General features: G+C 45.0%; 1 protein-coding gene across 6 annotated transcripts in view; it reads right to left on the bottom strand.

The window, feature by feature from the left end:
- The window catches only part of GALNT1 (polypeptide N-acetylgalactosaminyltransferase 1), a 116,822-nt gene extending 93,929 nt beyond the window's left edge, over positions 1-22,893 (bottom strand). Inside the window, exons 1-2 of one of the 6 annotated variants that reach the window (XM_070452855.1) lie at positions 8,091-8,413; positions 7,653-7,717 (exon numbers count right to left, since the gene is read on the bottom strand). The gene's annotated coding sequence lies outside the window, so the exon portion shown is untranslated. Of the gene's footprint in view, positions 1-7,652; positions 7,718-8,090; positions 8,414-15,270; positions 15,286-21,844; positions 21,939-22,591; positions 22,611-22,635 lie in introns of those variants that run through there. The other 5 variants (XM_070452857.1, XM_070452856.1, XM_070452860.1 and 2 more) reach the window with 5 other exon arrangements.
- Positions 22,894-23,395: the final 502 nt, after the last annotated feature.

The following is a 23,395-nucleotide window of genomic DNA, read 5'->3' as shown; positions in this document are numbered from 1 at the left end:
GACACATGAATCTTTGCTTAGTTTAGCTGAAACTAAATTAGAGGAATAGGCACAAATAGGCATGAAATGAAAGGACATTCTGAGAGGTGACTTACATGCCTTTCATACCAAGGCATGAAGACAGCCTTAAGCAAGAGAGTTTACTTTCAAGATACACCAAGCAGATCGTGAGGGGTCCACTGTTTGAGCCACCCTCTTTAGTTACAGAACCCCCAATTTTTACAAGGCACATGGACAGCTAGAGTATGGATACATTTCCCAGTCTCCCTGCAGTGAAGTTCTAGCTGATATGAGAAGTCTTGTGCACCTTTCCTGAGGTGTCCAAAGAGGACTAGAGCTGAGGGCAGGAGAAGGGGGCGACAAAGGATGAGACGGTTAGACAGCATCACCGATTCAATGGACCGGAGTCTGAGCAAACTCCGGGAGATGGTGAAGGACAGGCAAGCCTGGCATGCTGCAGTCCATGGGGTCAGACACAACTTAGCAGCTGAACAATGACAACATGCAACCTCTTCTATTCTTCCTCCATCCTGCTTTGTGGAATGTGAATGTGACAGCTCCAGCCATGAGGATGAAGGTGAGACCCCGGGAAGGCAGAGGAGGGAGCTGGAACCACCAAGGTCCCAGAGCCCCGGAGCTGCCACGCCCACCAAGAGCTGTCTATGCCCCGACTTGGACGCGCGAGAGAACAGTGTTTCTTGCCCCAGCTACTCTTGCTCTGGGTCTTTGGAACAAATACGCCTAACTAATTCTATCCTACAGAATATGCAAGGAAACCAGGACTCCCAAGCCATGCAAGACAGAAATGACCAGAGAGCTGGGTACACAGACAGAAGCAGAAATGCAAAGACCCTTGGCAGCGAGAACTGATCTAGTCTCTTTTCTACTCTATCCTGGCTTTGTAATAGGCTCAGAGCCTCGGACTCAGTCTTAGAGGTTAAATTCTCCAGAATAGAGAGGAGCTAGCTGGTCTCACTTATCTTTTCAAGCCAGGCCTCATAGAAGCCTGGCTGCCTTGCCTTGGTCTGGTGCACATTCCTGAAGGCTATAAAATCAAAACCAACCAAGAGCACCTTGCAGCAGCGACCAGAGGGGATCACACAGCTTCCTCCATAAGGTGATATAAATATGGCCGGTGCTATGACTGACAGGACTCATGTGGCACGGTTAGAATCCAGCAAAAGACATACACAAAAGAGATCTGATATAAAATCCTGAGCCCCACTTGAAACATTCCAGGGGTCTGAACCAGGATTTTGCCCATGTCAGAATTCAAATCCAAAATGTTATTTTTTAAAAGATGAGGGGCAAAGATGGGGAAAGGTCTTCATCTGAAGAGAAGTGAAGCAGCTGCAATTATCCTGCCCATTCCCTGACCCACCGTATCAGCTGAGAGACATGGAAAGCCTGTCTCTTCCAGAAAGAGCCAGGGATCTGATCTCAAAACTGGTATTTCCTCTCTTGAGAACTTTTCCTAAATAACTTGTCTGAAAGTAGCTTTTAAATAAACAAGAGCTAAGAAAACAATGAGGTTAATTTTAATATCATGACCTATACTTGTTCCATGAGAGGAAACAAGTTTTGAAGCGTTAGCTGTTACATATAAAGCTGAAAGGCAGAAGAGATTTTCTGTTTGTCTCAATACTGAGATAATCATTTAGTGCTATCCACTAAATACTTCTGGTTCCCTTGGCAGGCAGCTGGAAGGTTTGCAATTTTCCATCCCCTTAAAATATAGGTTAGCCATATGACTTGCTCTGGCCCCTGATATGTGAACAAAAATGACGCAAAGAAGCCTTGAGAGGCAGTGTACAATTTGCCTGCTCTCTTCCTCCTGTGACAGTGCTGGCGGCATTCAAGACAGTAACCGCTCCCTCAGCTTGGCTCCCAGAGCGGGAGAAGGCAGAGTCCCCAGCCAACTAGTACATAAGCCACTGAGATTTGGGGGGATGCACATTAGTACAGCATAACTCATCCTACTGTGACGTGTACAAATACAAATGCCTAAACAGCCGTAATTGTTTGGACACAGCTGCTAACAGAAAGACTTGTTTTCACAGTGCTGTAACTTCTTCTGATGCTAAAGAAACAGTATTAAACAAACAAATGCAGACAACTGAAACCTTAAAGCAAGGGAGACCTAATTTAGCTCCAAAGTTTAGCTGGGGAGAAAAATCTCTGCTAGAAGAGCCAACTATAAGCACTGAAAAAGCTACGGCTTTAAGACTGTCAAAATGTTGGTAATTACTGAAGTGAGAAAATGAATATATGGGAATTCATTATACTATTCTACTTGCGCATATATTTGAAATATTCCACAGTAAATGTTAAAGAGAGAGAGAGAGACATGATGGGGGGGATACAAACAATCTGAAGAATCTTAAAAAAAAAATCCAACAAATTTTTAAATAAATAAAAGTGCTACTGGCTTTAAGCCCTTGGAGAGTTGGGGTGGGTGGAAGAGTTTTTAAAACAGTTAAAAACTTTACCGGTGCTATGGACACACAAGCCACAGAAACATAGTGCCTCGCGGCTCCTAGACTGTGACAGAAATCTAAGATGGCTCACTGTTCAAAAAAAAAAAAATCCTCAATTCCTAATTAAGTTTAACTAGATACTTTTCATGGGCCCCAAAATAGAGGATGTTTGAGATGAAAAGTACTTGGCAGCTTGTTCAGGGCAACCTTCTTGTCACTGCTGATAGGAAAATTTAGTTCTGTGATATCTGTGTGTGTGTGCATGCACGCTCAATCGCTTCAGTCGAGTCTGCCTCTTTGTGACCCACCCCATGGACTGCAGCCTGCCAGGCTCCTCTGTCCATGGCATTCTCCAGGCAAGAATATTGGAGTGGGTTGTCATGCCCTCCTCCAGGGGATCTTCTCAATCCAGGATCACACCCACATCTCCTGCATTGCAGGCAGATTCTTTACCACTGAGCCACCAGGGAAGCCTGTGACATAGGTACTTAAGGGCAAAGCACAAACTATAACTCGGGTCCTCTGACTCTACTTCATGCAATTTCTTCCTTCCCAGGCTAGCAGGCCAGCCTGTTTTAACAGTACCTCAATAGTTTTACTCTGAATATCTAGCAGAAGGAATCCTGTTATCTCTTCCCACTGCAATTCTGCATTATGACACCTGCCGAAATGCCATTAGCTGTAAGTGAACAGAAATGACACCTCAAACTGCTTAAACCTAACGAAAATTACTGGCTCACATAACTGTTATTCCAGGGGTAGGGTGGAATTCAGGATTGGCTTAGCCTAACAACTCCTGCTCCATTCTTCTGCAATTCTTTCAGCCACATTCTAGAGCTGGATTCCTCCTTGAGTTTGATAACAAGATCACTGTAGCAGCTCAGAGCCTCATAGTCAGATCTGACAATACCTACAGAAAGAGATGGGCCTCTTCCCCGTGACTTGTACAAGGAAAAAAGTCTTTCCCAGAAGACTCTGCACACTTTCCTCAGCCTAAAATGGGAACATGCCTATTTCTGAATTAGTCCCTAGCAAGGGGTATGGGACTACCGTGACTGCGTTAGATTACTCAGAGCCACTGACAGTCACACAGTGGGGAGAAGAGAAGCCATGACTGGGAGTGAACTGCACACCGACACGAGCATGGCCAGTGATTCCTAATCTAGAGCCAAGAAGCCTTGGGAAGTTGAAGAACTCCCTAACTTTCTGAACACATTATATAAGTTGTGTGTGAGTGAGAGAGAGAGATACATGGTACCACCATTTAAAAATCTGCACATACACAGGTTAATAAAACTCAATTTTATTTAAAAGCATTAACTAATTCACAATTTTTTGAACAGCACAGAGGCGATGCAGCACACACTACCTAGGTTTGTACCTGTCTCTTAAACGTTTTATCAGGGAAGTTCACACAAGTGGTTACCCACATTACAAGACTCTTGTGATGATTAAGGAAGCAGCATGTGAAGGGCTGATATCAGACAGTATAAACTGTATTGAGCAAAGCACTAAATAAATTCTAGCTATTATCTGTCTCCTACAAGGTACTACAATGGGAAGAACTGCAAAAACATTTCTGAGGTAACAATGGTTTGTAACATAAGTTTCATGTGTACAACATTGTATCTCTACCTCTATATACCCTACAGGGTGCTCACCACCAAAAATTCAGCTTCTATCTGTCACCATACAGTTGCTCTCCTTTATCCATTTTGCCCTCTGGTAACCACTACTCTGTTCTTTGCATAAACATGTCTGTTTTGTCTGGTTTGTTCATTTATTTTGGTTTTCTGTTTGTTTTTTAGATTCCACATGAGTGAAATCAAACAGTATTTAGTCTGACTTATTGCACTTAGCATAATACCCTCAAGGTCCATCCATGTTACTGCAAATAGCAAGATATCATCTTCTTCATGGTTGAGTAGTAGTCCATTCTGTCTATATACCACATACTCTTTATCTGCCCATCTGCTGATGGGCACTCAATTTGTTTTCATGTCTCGGCCATTGTACATAATGCTGCAATGAACGTAGGCATGCATATATCTTTTTGAATTAGTGATTTTAAGTCTTTGGGTAAACATCCAGAAGTGGAAGGTGGATCATATGGTAGTTCTAGCCTTAATTTTTGAGGAACCCCCAAACTGTCTTTCATAGTGGCTGCACTAATCGACATTGTCACCAACTGTGTATGAGGGCTCCCTTTAAGAATCATGAAAATTTTTGATATTGAAAAGGAGACATTTCTTTTTAGCTGTTTAGCATCCATCCTAATTTCCTTTTGGGAGAATTACCTCTTCCTGCCTATATAATCTTGCTGAGACTACAGCAGCATACGTCTACCTCAGGTTCACTGCTGATTTTGATACAAAAATACAAAGGGGCAGACCTTCATCCTCTTTCTTTCTCTGGTGGAAACCTTTTTCCCTAGTTCTGCACACTTTAGCATTTAAAAGGTTCATCTTCATAATGAAACTCTATTATAGCTCAACAGTATGTCAAGCTGAGTGAAAGTGTTAGTCGCTCAGTTGTGTCTGACTCTGTGACCCCATGGACTGTAGCCCTCCAGGCTCCTCTGTCCATGGGATTCTTCAGGCAAGAATACTGGAGTGGGTTGCCATGCCCTCCTCCAGGGGATCTTCCCCACCCAGGGATCGAGCTCAGGTCTCCTGCACTGCAGGTGGACTCCCTGAGGTCGGAGCCGCCAGGGAAGCCCGTGGCGCGTGAGGGCAGAGATTACCCAAAGGGAGGAGAAAAGTGTCAGTTATCCAGCTAGGTTGTTTTAGGTGCAAAGTCCTCAAGAAGTTTTCCTGAAATTCTACTTTTACTCTGCTACTCTACATCACTAGATTCCAGGCTACTTTGGTCCGTCTTCATACTTCCACTTTCCTGCCCAATCTGAATCTGGCTCCTGTTTTTAGCTCCCATTTTGAGTCTGTGGAGAAAAGAAGGTTTTAATTCTCAGGGCTCAGAGAAACCCCTCCTAAGTGACTGTGTGTTGCTTTCTGCTCTGACATAACCTATCTTAATGTCTGTATCTAACATCCTGTGTCCTAAGTTCTCTCCCAAACCTCTCCTGTTTTCCCTGGTCTCAACAGCACCCTCTCTTTCCAAAATACATACTCCTTGCCTTCTTTCATTTCTCTAAATACAACCCAAATTAAACTTTAAAAAATGCCTACTGAAAATCACATCCAACTGGGAGTTTCTTTCCCCTATAGCTTAGTCTTTATGTCTCTCTGTAATATTCTAATTTACAAAAAGAAAGTTAAGGCAACTTTCGTCTGACCCAGAAACATCTATGACTTCCATTTGCAAGTGAAAAAAAAAAATACTGGGGCAGAAGAATTACTTTTCACTGTATAACTTTTGGTACTGTCAGGATATTTTACTATGTAAACATTAACTTCTATTAAGAAAAAAAATTCCCATTACTTAATAATGCAAAAAAAAAATGACTTTAGTCTCCTTACTCTCCCAGTAGTATCTTTATGCAGGAACATGTGGACATCAGATGGAGAGAAGAAAGCATCCCTAAATTCATAATCATTTTTGTTTAGTTTTGTTTGGAGGGTGCCAAGTCAACAGGCAGCAGCTTGTTGCCATAGGTTTACGGTCTGGTTACCAAGCCAGACAAGGTCTTCTACTGCTGGAAGTTTAAGGGAAATCTGAAGACCTTCATTGAGCCCCTGACCTTGCAGAAAGTGACATAGGCAAGGATTTCTAGGTGCCTGACTGGGTTAGTCACTGCCACTTCTCAAAAGTCTGGGAGCTGCTAAGAAATGAGAAGAGAACAGGTCAGGGCTGGCAATCAAGCTTTGCTGTGGGTGTGCGTAAAGTAAATCGCAAGTGGGCCCCACCTGTCTGCCCTAAGAAAATGGTTGAGTCCCAACCTTCTTACATGTTATTTTATTACTTTTTTTGTAATATATAAGAGTATTCTACACAGGACATTTGCCATATTATTAAAAATAGTGTATTATCATTGTTAAGCTTGAACTGTGGATAAGTCAAAATCTGCTGCTTCAATTAGGCCCCACCCCCAAAGTATTCTTATTTTGAGACTGATCTTCAAGACACCACCCAACCTTCCCCAATGGGTTGAGTCAGCACTGGATTCACTACCCACTTCCAACCCCTCCATCTTCTGTTGCTTGCAACACTCAAGTTGCCTTCTAACATTGTCTTCCTCATCAGCCTCTATCCTGTGATCTGTCTTCTGTCTCACAGCCTGACACCAACCTGCTTATCGATAACTTACATGATGTGTGTGTGTGCTCGGTCGTGTCCAACTCTTTTGCAACCCCATGGGCTGTAGCCTGCTAGGTTCCACTGTCCATGAAATTCACAGGCAAGAATACTGGAGTGGGTTGCCATTCCCTTCTCCAGGGGATCTTCCCGACCCAGGGATCGAACCTGGGTGTCCTACATTGGAGGCGGATTCCTTACCACCCGAGACACCAGGGAAGCCCCTGCCTTACACGATCCTTCAGCCCAAACCCAGACACAGACCACACCCAGCCACACTCTGCCCATCTGGCGCACACTCTCCTCACCCCACCAAACCTGCCCTTCTCCATCTGCCCCGAGCCACTTCCTCTCCCCCATCCCACTTCCCACATGCTCAGCTACCAACCTAGAAGTCATCCAACCTTGGTAATAACACCCTCCTGACACAAAAACCCCTCACCCACTGGACCTTTCAGCTTTTCAGTCCGAACCCCAGGCCAGCGCCACTGTTTATTCTGCTTCGACTTCCAGGATATTAACATTACAAGAGAAAGTCTTGACAACAGGCTGACTATGTCCACTGTAAACCTGCCTCACCAGCCCGGCCGGCCACGTGTGCACACCCTCTTGGCCATGTGTATACATTCTCTTGACCATGTGTGCATACCCTCCTGGCCACGTGTGCACACCCTCCTGGCCACATGTGCACAAGTCGCGCCCATGTGTGCACCTCACACCCACATGTGCACACCCCCTTGGCCACACCAGGCAGCCCCAGCCCCGACTCCACAGTCTCTCTTCCCGAGACTCACAGCCCTCTGCTCCGCTCAGTGCCCTCCCCACCCTCAGGGGCCGTGCTCTCCTCTGGCACATTTGACTCTTCCCTACCCACAGCCTCGGAAGCCCTGTTCCACACACTTTCCTCCTGTCTCTCACACTCACCAGTCCTCTCTCCTGAGGTAACTGTCAGAGGTGAGGGCTTGGTCTCTCCCCAATAAAACAAGATTCTAAAAAAAAAAGAAAAATGAACTGCCAACACTGAAAAATGAGGACTTTTCACTTAAAAAGATCCGGATTCCTGGCTCCTGTGGGAAAACAGAGCCCTCTGCCCCGAAGGAGGGGCACACCCAAAGAGCAAAGTCCTTAGAGCTGATGACTGGCGGCTGGCCGCCCTGGCCCGCGAGGCAGCCGCCGCCTCCTTCCTTGCCCCGCCAGCCCCGTGCGGGCCCTGCTGGCACAGGCCACCCCGCTGCTTACACACAGGCTCTGCCACCCACCCAACGCGGCCCTGGAGGTCACCCCACCCAGCTGCCCCCATCGACCCCACCCTCTCCCCTTCTCGCTTCCTCACTGGCTCCCCTTGCGGCCACCACTTCTCACCGTGTAATAGGATTTCTGCTGTCAGCTCTGCTGGAACCGCAGAGAGGCTCTCCAGGTCCTCCCGCCCAAGAGCACCGGAACCTGAGTGCTGGACAGTCGCTCCTCACAAGGTCGCCCCCACGGCTCTCCTGACTTTGTTCGGTGTCTCCTCCCGACCTCCGGTGACTGGGCACCTGGAAACGCCTCTGAGTGCCACACAGACCCCACAGTGAGCACACTCTCCCTAAAACACTGCCACCAGCCAGCCCTAGAGTTTCTCTCAGGGAAAAACTCAATCCAAACCTAACCACAGTCCTGCACCTCCAAAGGTGTGCAGGCGAATTTTCTTATTCAGCATTACCGCTCACTTCTCAGCTGTGAAGCACCGGCGCTTGAGAGAGCAGTAGCGGAAGGTCCCTACCTCTGCTGAGGAAGTCACAGTCTAGAGGGAACACAGATGGATAAACTGAACATCAACACGATACATAATGTGACAGAGAAAAAAGCAGCACGAAGGGGAAGGCCAGGGAGGGCCCGGGCCGCCTGCTGGGAGAAACACTAGCGCCGTCCTCGGCCTCTCACACACCCACCACCAACACTGCAGCCCAGGCCTCCTGCAAGTCTCCTCACTGGTCTCCACACCTCTCTTCCACCCATCCTTTCTCCTGCTCAAAACCACGCTCCCCACTGCAGCAGCGTGATCTGCCTAATATCTGAAACAGAGTTCTCTCCGGCTCAAAGCCTTCCCACAGCACTGGGATTAACGTCCCTCGTCCCATCACCCCACACCTCACCTCTTTCCACTGCTCCAGTGACCCTTCAGCTACACTGATCTTTCAGTTCCTTAGGGTGAGTTCTTTTCTGCTGCCTGACTTCTGCACACACCATTCTTGTTACCTGGAATCCTCTGGCCCCCACTCTCTGTACTACGATCTTTTCTGACATCTGGATCTCAACTGGAACATCATTTCCCCATTATTTAGTTTTGAAAACTCCCATAATTCACTTAATTATCCTTATTTTTCTCTACCCCATTAGACTGTATGATTAACAAGCACAGAGACCATGTTTTTTGTTCACTGTGTATTTACAGTAACTGGCACTTAGCAGACAATAAATATTTGCTCAGTGATGATGTAAAAGGCCCTTTCCTTCTCTGAAGCCCCAAATGTAAGCATCCCCTTGGGTTTGTTTCTCAGCCTTCTCTTCCACTCCCTGTTTTCATCATCTCCATGCTGCTCACGCTCATCTGTACCTCCAGAACTGACCTCTCCTGCCAAGATCAAGCACCACAATAATGATGCCCACAGGACGGTTTCAGGAGTCCCTCTTTGGCACCTGCAGCTGAATGTGTCCCAAGTCACACTCAGCAACTATCCTCAGACAAACTCTCCCATCTTTTTGCATTTCTGTTAATGATGATATTCTTCTAGAGCTCCAGTGACTAACTTCTCTCTTTCCTTCACTCACTGACAAGAAAAACTGATTACACCTCTGAAAGTTCACCTATATGTTCCTGTACATATGGCCAACTAGACAGGTGCACTAGCCTCAGGTCCTACCTCTAGTCTTAAAATAAAAGTCACCCAACTACACACATATCAAAGTTGAATTCGGATGTCAGCCAACAGTCCCATCAAAATCAATGGCTCTCTACTGTCTTCCAAATAATGTGATCTTCTTCTGCTTGGCATTCGAAGCCTCTCGATCTTGTCTGCACTATCCTAACCAGGCAGTCTACTGAGAGTTTAGTGGTTAAGACCATAAACTCTGGAGCCAGACTGTCATGTAAAGGCACAGAAAGAGGGATGAGTGCAGACCCCAGCTTCACCAACTTCCCTGGGCTGTGGTCCCGTCGTCCTTCATCTGTATGATGGGATAACGGTAAAAGTATTAACCTCCAGGAACTGTTAATAGATGAATTACAATGAAAGCTAAGAAACAGGCAAAACAACAGATTAAAGGAATTCATATACATGAACACTCAGAATAGCACCTGGCACTGATCAGCGCTCCCAGCATTGTGTCCTGTGCCTGATTTGGAGCACCGTCTCCAGCTGTCAACAGCCTACATCCCAGTCTATCTTGGTCAACCTGCTACTCCCCTGACACTCCCCAAGCTTCCCCTCGAGAGGTGAGAGCCCCAGCAGCAGCTCATCAGCACCGGCTGGTAAGCCGCCAGCACTGCACCCCTTCCTCGAGCTCAGAGCACTTCCAGTCCAAAGCTCCTGCAAGCCCCTTTCTCTCCGGGGCGCCCTTACAGCTCAAGCACTGAAATGTACCAGACGCTGCTTGTCCTAGGGCTCCAGCTCTGCGCAAAGACGCCCCGTCTGCCATTAACCATTTTCTTCATTCCTCTCCCTTCTCACCCCTCCCCCCAGTCTCCCATCAGAGACCATCTTGCAACCCTGCTCCATGCTGAGTGGCAAAGCTGTTTTTGTTCTCTTATGCCCCTGATTCTAGGTAAAAGTTGAAATTCTCATGCCTGCTCTCCCTGCAACAGTCCTATTTCATTAGGATGTGAAACGTTTATAATAATTTAAACTAATTCTGCAGCCTGACTATGAACAGAATATGGAGCGCTCTCTGAAGCAGTCAGACCTCACCTAACCCTCTACAATGCCTGCCATGCACAGGGACTTGTAAATACTAGCAAAATGTTTATTGATAACTCACTAATCCCAAGAGATGGAAAAATGAGATTACCAGAAAATTTCACTCGCTCTTTAACCTGAAGAGAAACAATAAACCATAAACTGAAATATACAATTTCCAAAGACCAATCCAATAACTTAGCATGTGGCTTTACCAACAAATGCAAATTCTACTTCTTTTTATAACTAAACTGATACTTTAAAAAAAACTTTTTTTTTTTTTTAAACAAAAAGGAAGTCGTAACTACCAAGGACACAAAAATCCAGCAAAAACCATGACATCTAAACCTAAGGAACTGTTTTCAATTCACTTCAAGGCTCCCCAGAAGGCTTCATCTAGTGTCCCTTAGAGTCTGTCCCAAAGCGAAGGCTGTCAACCAGACTGCATACCAGAAACCCATGCTTAGACATCTTTACAGAACCCAAAACAATCATACATTCTCTATGTAACATTAGAAGCCATAGTGACTGTAAAGGATTCTTATAAACATGCATAAGAATTTATTCTATAACTTATGACATTTTATAAGAATACTAAAAGTTAAAGGGGAAGTAAGACATATAGAATCAGAGATGCACTCTGAGCTCTCATTGCTAATGCTCCATCTGCCCTGAAACATTCCCTCTCCTTAAGGATTAAAAGGGCTTCACATTGAAGACGTCCCTACAGAAATACAAGGAAAATGGCAGAGGAGAGCCCGAACTGGGTGACTGATTACTGACTTCTAATTTCAAAAAGAATCAAGTAGTTACACCCTAGGCAATGAAAGTCAGTGTGGTCCTTAGACAGCAAACTGCTTGTACCTACTCCACGAGCAGCGAGTACAGAGACTGAGAGTCAAGACTCAGAAACACTGACAGCAACATTACAGAATTTTACATCCACTGAATCTAAAACTACAAAATTGGAAGTTATATATTGTACCATTTTTTATTTCATTTTTCTCGTAATTCATTTTTTACATATGTTAGAAAGAACTGGCCCAGGACAAAGGAAAAATGTTAAAAAAAAAACTGGTCGTCAGGGACATTTGCTTCCGGGAAGAAACAAACATAATAAAACTCGTAAATGAGGAGAGAAGGCAAAAAAACCTCAGTCCCTGAAGAAAAACACAATGGTGACTACCCTGGGTCTTACCTTTGCCTCATATATCCTGGACTTAGAGCTGAAGGAGCTGGCCAACTGGAAATGCTAACAGGCACAGACCAAAAAAAAAAAAAAAAAAAAAAAACCAACAAAAGTCTGCTCTCTCTAGCCAAAGGACCAGAAAAGGGACATCCTAGCAAGACAGAAAACTCTAGGGGGAAGAAAAAGATCACTCTACTCCAGTCAAACATCATAGAAAAAACTGTGGCCCACCCAGGCCAACAAAGGTAAGGTACAACAAGCTCAGACTTCCATATACTCACCAAGCTGTAACGAGGCACCCCAAACCCCTCCACAATGGAGTGGTGCTGAGAAGGCCAAGTAGAGAGCCCATGCTTTCATCTATGTCAGCTGGTAACAACGCATCCTTCCACACCTTCCACACCATGTTCCCTGAGAATCCTGGACCTCTAACCCCACCTGGCCGTAACAGAACACTCTACTTCTTAGGTCAAGGGCAGTCAAGTGGGGAGCCTGTACTTCTATTATCCCTAGCAGTAATAAGGCAGCACCCCATGGTACTCCCTACCCCTAATGGAGAGGTATCAAAAAAAAAAAAAAGCCAGCTAAAACAAAGGCTTAAATAAGATCTAGAATTTCATAGCATATTGTGAAAATATCCAGGTTTTAATTAAAAAAAAAAAGAAAAATCACTCGCAATACCAAAAGCCAGGAGGACCTCAAACTAAATGAAAAAGACATCAGCAGACAACAACACTAAAATGACAGAGACAGCAGGATTATCTGAGAATGATTATAATGCAGCTATGACAGAAATGCTTCAACAAGAAATTTCAAGCATGCTTGAAATTTAAAATAAATAAAACAAATAAATAACCTCAACAAAGAAAGAAGAGATACAAATAAGAACAAAATGGACATTTTAGAGCTGAGAAATACTGAAATAAAAAGTTGATGAACTCAATAGCAGAACAGAAGGGACAAAACTGGAAGATACAGCAATAGATATTACTCAATCTGAACAGTGGAAAGAAACTAGAGAAAAAGTGCCAGCCTTAGGGACCTGCGGGACCATAAGAAAAGATCTAACATCTAAGTAAATAAGAGTTGAGAAGAGAGTGAGCTGAAAAAGCACTCAAATAATGGCTGGACTTCCCTGGTGGTCCAGTGGCTAAAACTCTGAGCTCCCAATGCAGAGGGCCTGGTTTCAATCCCTGGTTAGAGAATTAGATCCCACAGGCCACAACTTAAAAAAAAAAAAAAAAAAAAAAAGATCCTGCATGCTGTAATCAAGATTTAAGATCCCAAGAGCTGCAACTAAGACCTGGTACAGCCAAATAAGTAAATAAATATTTTTTTAAAAAAGAAAAGAAATAATAGCAAAAACTACCGAATTTGGCAAAAGACATAAACCTACAGGTTCAGGGAGTTGAGTAAATGCAAACAGGATAAACCCAAAGGAATACAAACCAATATTTACTGCAATTAAACTGAAAACTAGAAGTAAAGAAAATGTCCTGAGGATGGTGAGAGATAAATAACTTAAATACAGAGGAAAAACCTACAAATAGTGGGTTTATCATTAGAAACCATGGAAGCCATACAGCTTCCCTGGTGGTCCAGTGGTTAAGACTCCATGTTACCAGTGCAGAGGGCACGGGTTCGATCCCTGGTCAGGGAGTTAGGATCCCGTGCTGTATGGTATGGCCAAACAAAACAAAAACAAGAAAACAGTAGAATAAAAAAGGCTACCATTTAGGGGAAAAAAAAGGAAGGAAGAAACCATAGAGGCCAGAGGTAAATGGTACAATAGTTTTTAAGTGCTGAAAGAAAAGACCAACATAGAATCCTGGGCTTCCCTGGTGGCTCGGTGGTAAAGAACCCACCTGCCCACACAGGAGTCACAGGCTCCATCCTGATCCGGGAAGACCCCACATGCTGTGGAGCAGCCAAGGCCCTCGTGCCACAGCCACTGAGCCTGTGCTCCAGAGCGGAAACCTGCTGAGCCCGTGAGCCACAGCCACTGAGGCCCGCACGCCCGAGAGGCCATGCTCCGCAACACAGAGGAGCCACCACAGTGAGAAGCCCGTGCACCCCGACTACAGAGCAGTCCCGATCTCCGCGCCTAGAGAAGAGCCCACGCAGCAACGAAGACCCACACAGCCAAAACTAAATAAATAAAAATTTTAAAAAACCGCAACACATAGTCCTACACCCAAAGAAAATATCCTTCAGGAATGAAGAGCAAAATCAAGTCATCCTCAAATGAAGAAAAACTAAGAAAGTCTGTCACCAGCAGACATACCCTTAAGAAAGGCTAAAGAAGTGCTCAACAAAGAAATAAATAATAAGGGAAAGAATCTTGAGACATCAGGAGAAAACACAATATACAAAAATATAAAAAATCAGGCTTCCCTTCTTCCCTTGAGTTTACTATTTATGTTTGTAAAAGCAAAAACTATAACAGTGTGTGGGGTGCTTATAAATGTTTTTAGAAGAAATATATACAATCATATTAAAATGAGGGAGGATAAAGTGAGGTACAGGGAAGTAAGAGTTCTGTGTTACATTTGAACAGGTAAAATGATGACACCAGTAGACAATGATTAGCTACATATATATAATACTTAGAAAAATATGTAATACTTAGAAAAAATACACCAGTAAAAACATTTTTAATTAAAAAAAACATACAAAGAAATACACTCAAAAAACAGTATGTGTGTGTGTGCACGTGCTCAGCTGTGCCCAACTCTCTATGACTCCATGAACTGTAGCCTATCAGGCTCCTCTGTCCACGGGATTTTCTAGGCAAGAATACTAGAATGGGTTGCCATTTCCTTCTCCACAAAAACAGTATAGATAAATTAGAATGGAATTCTAAAAAGGAAAAAAAAAAAAACAATAAGCTCAAGTAATCCACAGGAAACTGGGGGCAGAGCAAAAACAAAAAAATGGAGAGAATAAGCAGAAAGTTAAAATGTCAGACTTAAGTTCTAACATAAGAATTACATTCAATATAAACGGTCTAAATGCCTCAATGAAAAAGACAAAGATTGCTAACATCAGTTAAAGAAAAACAACCCCACTATACGCTGTCTACAGGACACAATTCAAACAAAAGAGTTTAGGCAGGTTGAAAGTAAATGAATGGAAAAGGATATATCATCCAAACAATAAAAGGAAAGCAATCAAAGAAGGAAAAAAGAAAAGTAGTTGCTATGTTAATATCAAAGTAGAATTTGGAGCAAAGAGAATTACTAGAGACAGAGAAGGACATCATGCAGTGACAGAAAGGGTAAAGCCACCAAGAAAACACAGTCACCCTAAATGTGTGTGCACCAGAGAACTGCAGAATATGTAAAGCTAAAAACGGATGTAACCTAAAAGGAGAAACAGACAAGAGACTTCCCTGGCAGTCCAACAGTTAAGACTTTACCTTCCAATGCAGAGGGTGCAGGTTCAATCCTTGTTAAGAGAGCAAAGATCCCACATACCTAGGAGCCAAAAGACCAAAACATAAAACAGAAGCAACACTGCAACAAATTCAATAAACACTTTAAAAATGGTCAACATTAGAAAATAAAAAAGAAACAGACAAATCCAAAAATATATTTGGAGACTTCAATACCCCTCTCTCAAGAGTTGACAGAACACTTAAGCAGCAAGGTACAGAAGAACTCAACATCATTAACCAACAGGAAATAATGAACATTTACAAAACACTCCAACAGCAGAAAAAACATTCTAGTCAAGTGTCCACAGAACATATACCAAGATGGAGCATACTTTGAGTCATAAAACAAACCAAAACAAAATTAAAAGAACTGAAACATACAGAGTTTGTTCTCTAACCACAATAGGATCAAAGTAGAAGCCAAAACCAGAAAGATAATAGTAAGATCTCCAAACACCTGGAAGTTAAACAACACACTTCTAAATAATCCATGGGTCAAAGAAGTTTCAAGGGAAATAAATACATTCATTAAACTGAGAGAAAACAAAAAACACAACATAACAAAATTCATGAGACACAAACTAAAACAGTGCTTAGAGGAAAATTTATAGTGCTAAAAGCCCCCATGAACATAAATCCAAAAAGTCCTTTACAAATTATTAGTACCTAGAATTCAACAACATATAAAAGAGATAAAAAACCAAGTGGGATTTATCCCAGGAATGCAAGGCTAGCTCAATTAAAAACCAATCAAAATAATCCATTATATCAACAGGCTAAAGAAGAAAAATTACATGACCATAAAAATCAATGCACAAAAAGCACTTACGAACTTCAACACCCGTTCATGATAAAAACTCAGAAAGACAGGAATCAAAGGGGATTATCAAGGGTGAAACAGATCACCAGCCCAGGTTGGATGCATGAGACAAGTGCTCGGGCCTGGTGCACGGGGAAGACCCAGAGGGACCGGGTGGAGAGGGAGGTGGGAGGGGGGATCGGGATGGGGAACACATGTAAATCCATGGCTGATTCATGTTAATGTATGGCAAAAACCACTACAATACTGTAATTAGCCTCCAACTAATAAAAATAAATGAAAAATAAATAAATTAAATAAAAAAAAATTAAATTAAGAAAAAGGGGGGAACTTCCTCAACGTGATGAAGAGCATCTACAAAAACCCTACCGTTAACACTGAACAGTGTGTAGCATAAATGCCCAACAATCAGCTTTTTTGGTTATACAATATAAATGCCTAGCATTAAGCTTCTGATGGCATGTGAAGACATCCATCTTGAATAAACACACTGCCAGATATACAATATAAAGAGCCAGGCCACCTCACACATAAAATTTGTTTTTTTCAAGAGAGCTCTGTAGATTAGATAACTGACCATTTGACAGTTTGCTTTTCCCTTCCTGTGTCCTAACTCTTGCTCTTACATTTTACATTCACCAACAGAGTACCCACAAAACCCCAGGAACCTCAACATCAGCCACAGTGAAAGCAGAAGCCCAATCAGCACTCTCTACCCACAATCCCACTGTGAGGCCTCAGGCGTGCCAGGCACCCTCCTCCAGGTCCTGTAAGTAACAAACCTTTCCTTTCCAAGTTCCCTGATGGTTGTCACTGAGGCATTTCTTACAATCATGGTAAGAACCACCAGGCCAGTCCAGACACTACACTGGCTCCAAAAGGGGAAAAGTCTGGGTGGGGGCTCACCGGAAGCCCAGGTGAATGCCCTCGGTCATTTCCAGCCAATGGCGTCACTACGAACTGCCTGAGACTGACCCAAAACATAGTGAAAGACTGAATGCTTTCTCCCTAAGATCTGGGACAAGGCAAAGACGTCTTCTCTTACTATTCTTCTTAAACACAGTACTGGAAGTTTTAGCCAGTATCAACAAGAGGAGGAAATAAACAGCATACAGATGGAAAATGAAGAAATAAAACTGTCCCTATGTAGACATGACAAGGTTGTCTAATTAGAAAATCTCAAGGAATCTACCAAAAAACTCCTAAACTAATAACTGGGTTCGGCAAGACTGCAGCATACAAGATCAACATAAGAAAGTTCTAATAATACTTCTCTATACTAGCAATGAACACATGGATCCCCCAAAATTTTAAACAGCAGTTGCTCAAAACAAATACTTATATATAAGTCTAACAAAAACCTAACAAAATTTAACAAAACATAGACTTGTACAATAAAACTACACAATGCTGATTAAAGAAATCAAAGATCTAAATAAATGGAGAGACATACCACATTCATATACTAGAAGAGACAGCATGGTAAGACATCAGTTTTCCCCCAAATGATATACAGGTCTAATGCAATTCCTATCAAAATTCCAATAAGATTTTTTTTGTAAATATAAACAAGATTATTCTACAACTTATATGGATAGGCAAAGGAATGAAAAGCTAATACAATTTTGAAAAAGAAGACTTAAGTGGGAGGAATCATTCTACACCTACTTAAGACTTATTATATCCCACAGTAACCAAGGCTATAATACTAGAGGAGGGATAAACACACAGATCAATAGAACAGAATAAAGAACCTAGAAAGAGACTCATACACATATACTCAACTGATTTTTTTTACAGACACAAAAACAATTTCATGGAGGAAAATGTTGTCTTTTCAACCAACATTGCTACAATAGCCCAAACTGGAAATAACCAGAGGCCCTTCAATAGGAAAATGGTTATAAGAACCATAAAAGTACATCCATATTATGAAGTAGTACTCAGCAATAAAAAAGAAGCAACTATTGATATACACAGCACCTTTCTCAGTCTCCAGAGAATTATGCTGGGAGTGGGGAGAGGCAAATTCCAAAAGGTACTTACTATATGATTCCATGTATAAAACATTTTTGAAACGACAAAATTATAGAAATGGGGAACAGATTAGTGATTGCCAGGACTTAAGGAGTGGATAGAGCTGGGAGGGAAGAGGGCATGGTTATAAAAGAACAACATGCAGAAACCATGCAGTGTTGGAAATGTTCTCTATCTTGACCGCTTCAGTGACACTGTCACAGTGGCTGCTACTGCACTACAGCTATACATGATACGCCTGGGAGCAACTGGGTAAAGGGTACATGGGATCTTTCCTGATCATTTCTTGTAAATGCATGTGGATCTGCAATTATGCCCCATAAAAACAAGTTTAATTTAAAAAAGCCCAAAAGTGGACCTTCACTCACTGCTCTAACATTCATTACCCGAAAGTCAACACTTCAGAATAGGTCTACCTTTGTAACAACCCCTTATCAACCTTGGCTTTGTGGTCGACTGGGGATGCATAGTTATAAGTGTAAAACATTATGCCTACCCTCAAGCACCATACACTCAAGTAGCAAGACAAACACAGGCATAAACCAACAGTGAAAGACTTCATAAAGGAGATGGGATTTGAGCAAATCCTTGAACAAGAGACAGCACTTCCACAAGTGGAAGTGGACAGGGGGACATCCCGGGAAGAAGAAATCACATATAAAGACGCGGGGCTAAAAATAAGCACAGTACCTATGGAGAAAGGGACACATGTGCATTGTGAAATAAAAACAAAGATGGAATAAACAGTGTGAGGTAACAATGAAAGGCCCCCAAAAGCCAGAGCGAGGAATGCAAATGTCACTCACTGAAAGACTTCACCAACCCAGCCAACCAAAAGCAGCAGCTTCACCCACCCCCCTCCTGTCTCTCCAGCACCCTTCACCTTTTCTTTCTAGCACCCAGCACAAGCTGTAATTATCATGTATTTATCTGCACGACAATCTAATGCTGTCTCACCCGTCATCTTGAGTACCTAGCAGCACTGGATCTGATACACAGTAACTGCCCAGTACACGTGAACTGAGTCAAAGAACAGACAGTAGGTACTCACTCCCAGTCCTCTTCTACGCAGCTGCCTGTCTTCTTTCCTCCACTGTCTGTTACTCCATGCGGCTTGGTCTCTCTCTGACCAGCTACCTCTTTTAACTCACCCTCCTTTTTCCTTGCTCCACCTCAGCCCAGTTCTCAACCCATCATAAAAATAAAAACAGTATATTTTAAAACAGGAGTTCATATGCAATGCTGTAAACACTCTTTTGAATCTCAACCAATTAAGAACCTATCCCGAGTCTGCTACTGAAAACCGAGTACTACAGTTACAAGTTGTTAGAGAAGCAGAACAGATTCATATATTACATAAACAAACCAGTAAGAGCTGCTCCTGTCATGGCCTTACTTTCCTGAATATGAGAGGGTCTGCCCAGAACTGATGATCCTATCTGGTCCATGGAAAGCTGTCCACTGAGGACAGCCAGGACCGTACTCCTCCAAGCTATCAAGGTTACACAAAACAAGAAAAACTGAGAAACTGCCACAGGCCAAAGACTGAGGAGACATGACTTTAAATGCAATGTGGTGCCGTGGACTGGAGCCTGGAACAGAAAGAGGGCATTAATGGAAAAACTGGCGAAATCCAAATACAGTCTGGAATTTAGTTTAAAAACAAAAGATACATATATATACACACGCATATGTGCGTGTATATATGGTATTAACATACAATGAAGATTCAGATTTATAAATACTATTTTATATTATTAAAAAGAGAAAGAGATGAGGCACCAAGTGAACCAGGAAATGAAACTTAGGGCAGCTAGGGGCTTAGAGCTGAAAAGCTACATGTAGATCTACCTTCATTTTGCTTCTGGTGCTATGCCCTTACCTGATGCCCTGAAAATTACTTGGCCGGAAACTGCTTGGAATTAACTAGTTTTGACTTCTGAATAGGCTCATTAATATATGCAACAAACATTTATTGAGTGCCTACTGTTTACCAGGCACTGTAAAGTCTTTGGGAATACATGCCTGGAAAAGACACAGAAACGGAAGACACCCTCTCTGCTCTCATAAAAGCTGACTCTCTACTGCAGAAGCCAGGCATTTAACAAATATCTGTGTAAATGATGAGTGTTCCCAAGCCTTTCAAAGTTGGCTTAAGGGTCCGACCAAACAATCCATGAGGGCATTTGCTAAACCCAGTTATCACTGGTGTTCTGAATAAGGCCTTCAGTGTGAAATTAAATCACTTGAGATCTGATATCTGTATCACCTGTGACCTGCTAAATCACTTTAACAGAAACTCATTCAGCTGACGTGGTTTGTGACCCAAGAGCCCGCATTTCTTCCAAACTCTTAGATGACAGAGATACTGCTGGATCACAAACCACACCGAATTAACAAAGCAGTGAAGGTACCACGGAAAACATCCCTCAAACTATCATGTAAAATGCAAGCTCCATAAAGCCAAAGACATTTTGCCTCTTATTCACCACAGTATACCCAAGACTTAAAACTGTGCCTTAAACACGATAGCACTCAATAAATATTTACTGAACACACAAATGGATAAATGGTCTTAGACAAGTTCAACAATAGCCACTAGTCACACGTGGCTACTGAACACTTGTAACGTGGCTAGTGATTTTTCAAAACTTCAATTTTAATTAATTTAAATAGCCACATGTGGTTAATGGCTACCATAATAGCCAATCTAGGTCTAGACACAGATGAGATGTTGTGAATTCCAGCTCTCCTGCTTTAGCTTGTGACCTGGAAAGTTACAATTTCTTAGGGCCTCAACTTCTTCATTTGTGAAAGGAGGACAAAATACACTCCCACCCCACCTCCAGCCTCTCAGGGTTCTTGACAAGAATTGTTACAGGTCATTGTATTAAGCATAAAGTATCGTCTCTGCCCTCCAGAAACACTTCACATCACAAAAACTACTCTGACCATTGCCCACACTTGACAGAAAATGCCAAGACCGCTTGGTTAGCTGAGTGGCTCTGTCAATGAGGCCAAGGTCATAAGTTCGGAGGAGGGGGGACCTTCACGTAGCAAGGCTGACCAGGTAAGATAGGCAATGACACTGCAAATCAACACAATTCCTGGCAAATCTTTAAACGGGCATTGTATTGATTATGGATGAGTAATTGACATTTCATTCATTCATTCTTCCAGGAAGCGCTGCCACATTACCTAAAGCCCGCTACTTCCCATCCACAGATATTTGCTAATTCAGGGCCGGGTCCTCTTCGCGGGTAAAGGGCCGGGAAGCCCCCACCTCCGGCCGCCCGCGTGTCCTCCTCCCTCCATCGCGCCGGCCCGGCGAGGGTCAGCCTGGCACCGCGGCTCCAAGTACCACACCGCCGGACCGAACCAGGAGCCATATTTAGCTGTATTTTTTGGTCAATAAAACAAACTTCCGTCTTCTAAAGAAAAACGGTCCCAACTCAATGTCAAACTAGGACGGAAACTCGCTGCTCGCCGCAGCTGCCAACCAGAGACGCCGCGTGTCCAGCAGCCCCCGAGTCCCCGACCCGGACCCCGCGCCTCGCGCGCCCGCGCCCCGGCCACAGTCGCGCCGGCCACAAAGGGACGGGAGACGCGGACGCGGCCGGGCCTCTCCGCCTCCGCCGCCGCCCGCCCCGCGCTAGCGGCCGCGACTCCGGGACGGCCCGGGCGCGGGCGGACACTCACCTCGCTCCGCGCGCGGCGGCGGCGGCGGCAGCGGGGGCTCCTCGGGGCCGGCCCCGGCGGTCGCGGCGCGGTCCCGCGGGCCGCAGCGCGGGCGCTACTCTCGGGCCGCCGTCCGCCGCGCCGCCTTCTCGGCCACTGCCGGCGGCTCCCCCGGCGGGCGGGCGGGCCCGGCGCGGGCCCCGCCTCCGCCGCGCCCGCCCCCGCCTCCGCGCCGGGCCTCGCGGGCTCGGCGCGCTACTCCGGGCCGCCCCGCATGCCGCCGCCGCTGCCGCTCGCTCGGGGCCGCCTCAGCGCGGCGGGCCGGGGCCGCAGGGCCACCCGCGCAGGCCGCTTGGGCGCGGTCCTCCCCGCGCGCGCGGCGTGCTCGCGGCGGCGGCGGCCCGTGCGGCTGCGCGGGGGAGGCGGGGGCGCCGCGCGCTCACCCGGATGCGCCGCCCCCGCCCCTGCGGCGAGCCCACCTCGGGGCCGCCGCGCTTCCCTCGGGGCCCTGGAGGTTCCGGCTCCTCGGCGCCTCTGCCCCCTGCCGGCCCGACGCGCGGGGAGGCGCGGAACCCGAGCCCTGGAGCGAGGGGTCCCCGGGCGAGAGGCTGGAGCTGCGACGGGCTCGGCCGTGCCGTCCGGGCTGGTGGTCTCCAGCTGAACCTGGGCACGGACAAAGGGGCCGCCGCCGCCGCCCCAAGTGAAGCACAACTCGGGCCGTTTCACGTCGAGCAGATCGCGGGGTGGGAGGAAGGACGGTGCCCTCACCGCGCCGACGAGAGCTTCGCATCGAGCCCAGGGCTACTCCTCACCCGCGAGCGGCGGCGGAGGACTCGGAGCGGGAGGACGGTCAGCGGCCCCTCGGTCCGGCCGTGCTGAGCTCTGAGGCCGGCGCCGGGGATGCAGGAGGTTCTGGACCCAGGGTGGGCGGCGAGAGGGGAGGCCCCCGACCGGCACAGCCGGAAGAGGCAGCCAGGCCTTGGGGGGTACTGAACAGCCGCGGCCCCCCGCAACGCGGGTAACTGGGGCAATGTCCCCCGCGTGGTGCTGAGAGGGGCCCTTCCTCTTGTGCCCTCCCTGGGAACCACTCTTCCTTGGCACTAATTCCAGTACCTAGCTGTCCCTTAATCTAAGAGAAGACGCAGCCCGGTCCTCTGTCACTCATAGACATAATAAATTTTCTACTTGAATCATTCAGAGGTTTTTGTAAAGTCTTGCTTGCCAGCCAAGAGTTGGAATGATGAAGCTCGTGTTTATACTTTTTATTTTTTAAATAAAGGTATGTTCACAGAAAGAACCCAAAAGCTGGAAGCGAATAATGTTACCGAAGATTGTCTCTGGAATTTTACTATCCTATTTTGTGCTTATCTACATTTTCCAAGTAGTCTAAAATAAAAGTTTAAAGTTGCTTTTTAAAAGTACTTACATAATATTTTGAAACAAAGTGAATCATGATTGGCCTGTTAATGTACCACAAGGAAACTTCACTTTGAAGTTTGTATCTTTTTTAAAAATAACCGTATTAAGGGGGGAAAAAAAAAACCCATCTCAGGCAAAAAAGAGTTGCAAATT

This window comes from Odocoileus virginianus, chromosome 22, assembly GCF_023699985.2.
Source record: "Odocoileus virginianus isolate 20LAN1187 ecotype Illinois chromosome 22, Ovbor_1.2, whole genome shotgun sequence".
Lineage (NCBI taxonomy): Eukaryota > Metazoa > Chordata > Mammalia > Artiodactyla > Cervidae > Odocoileus > Odocoileus virginianus.
Note: the sequence above shows the minus strand (reverse complement) of the source record. Positions and strands in the feature narration are given on the sequence as shown.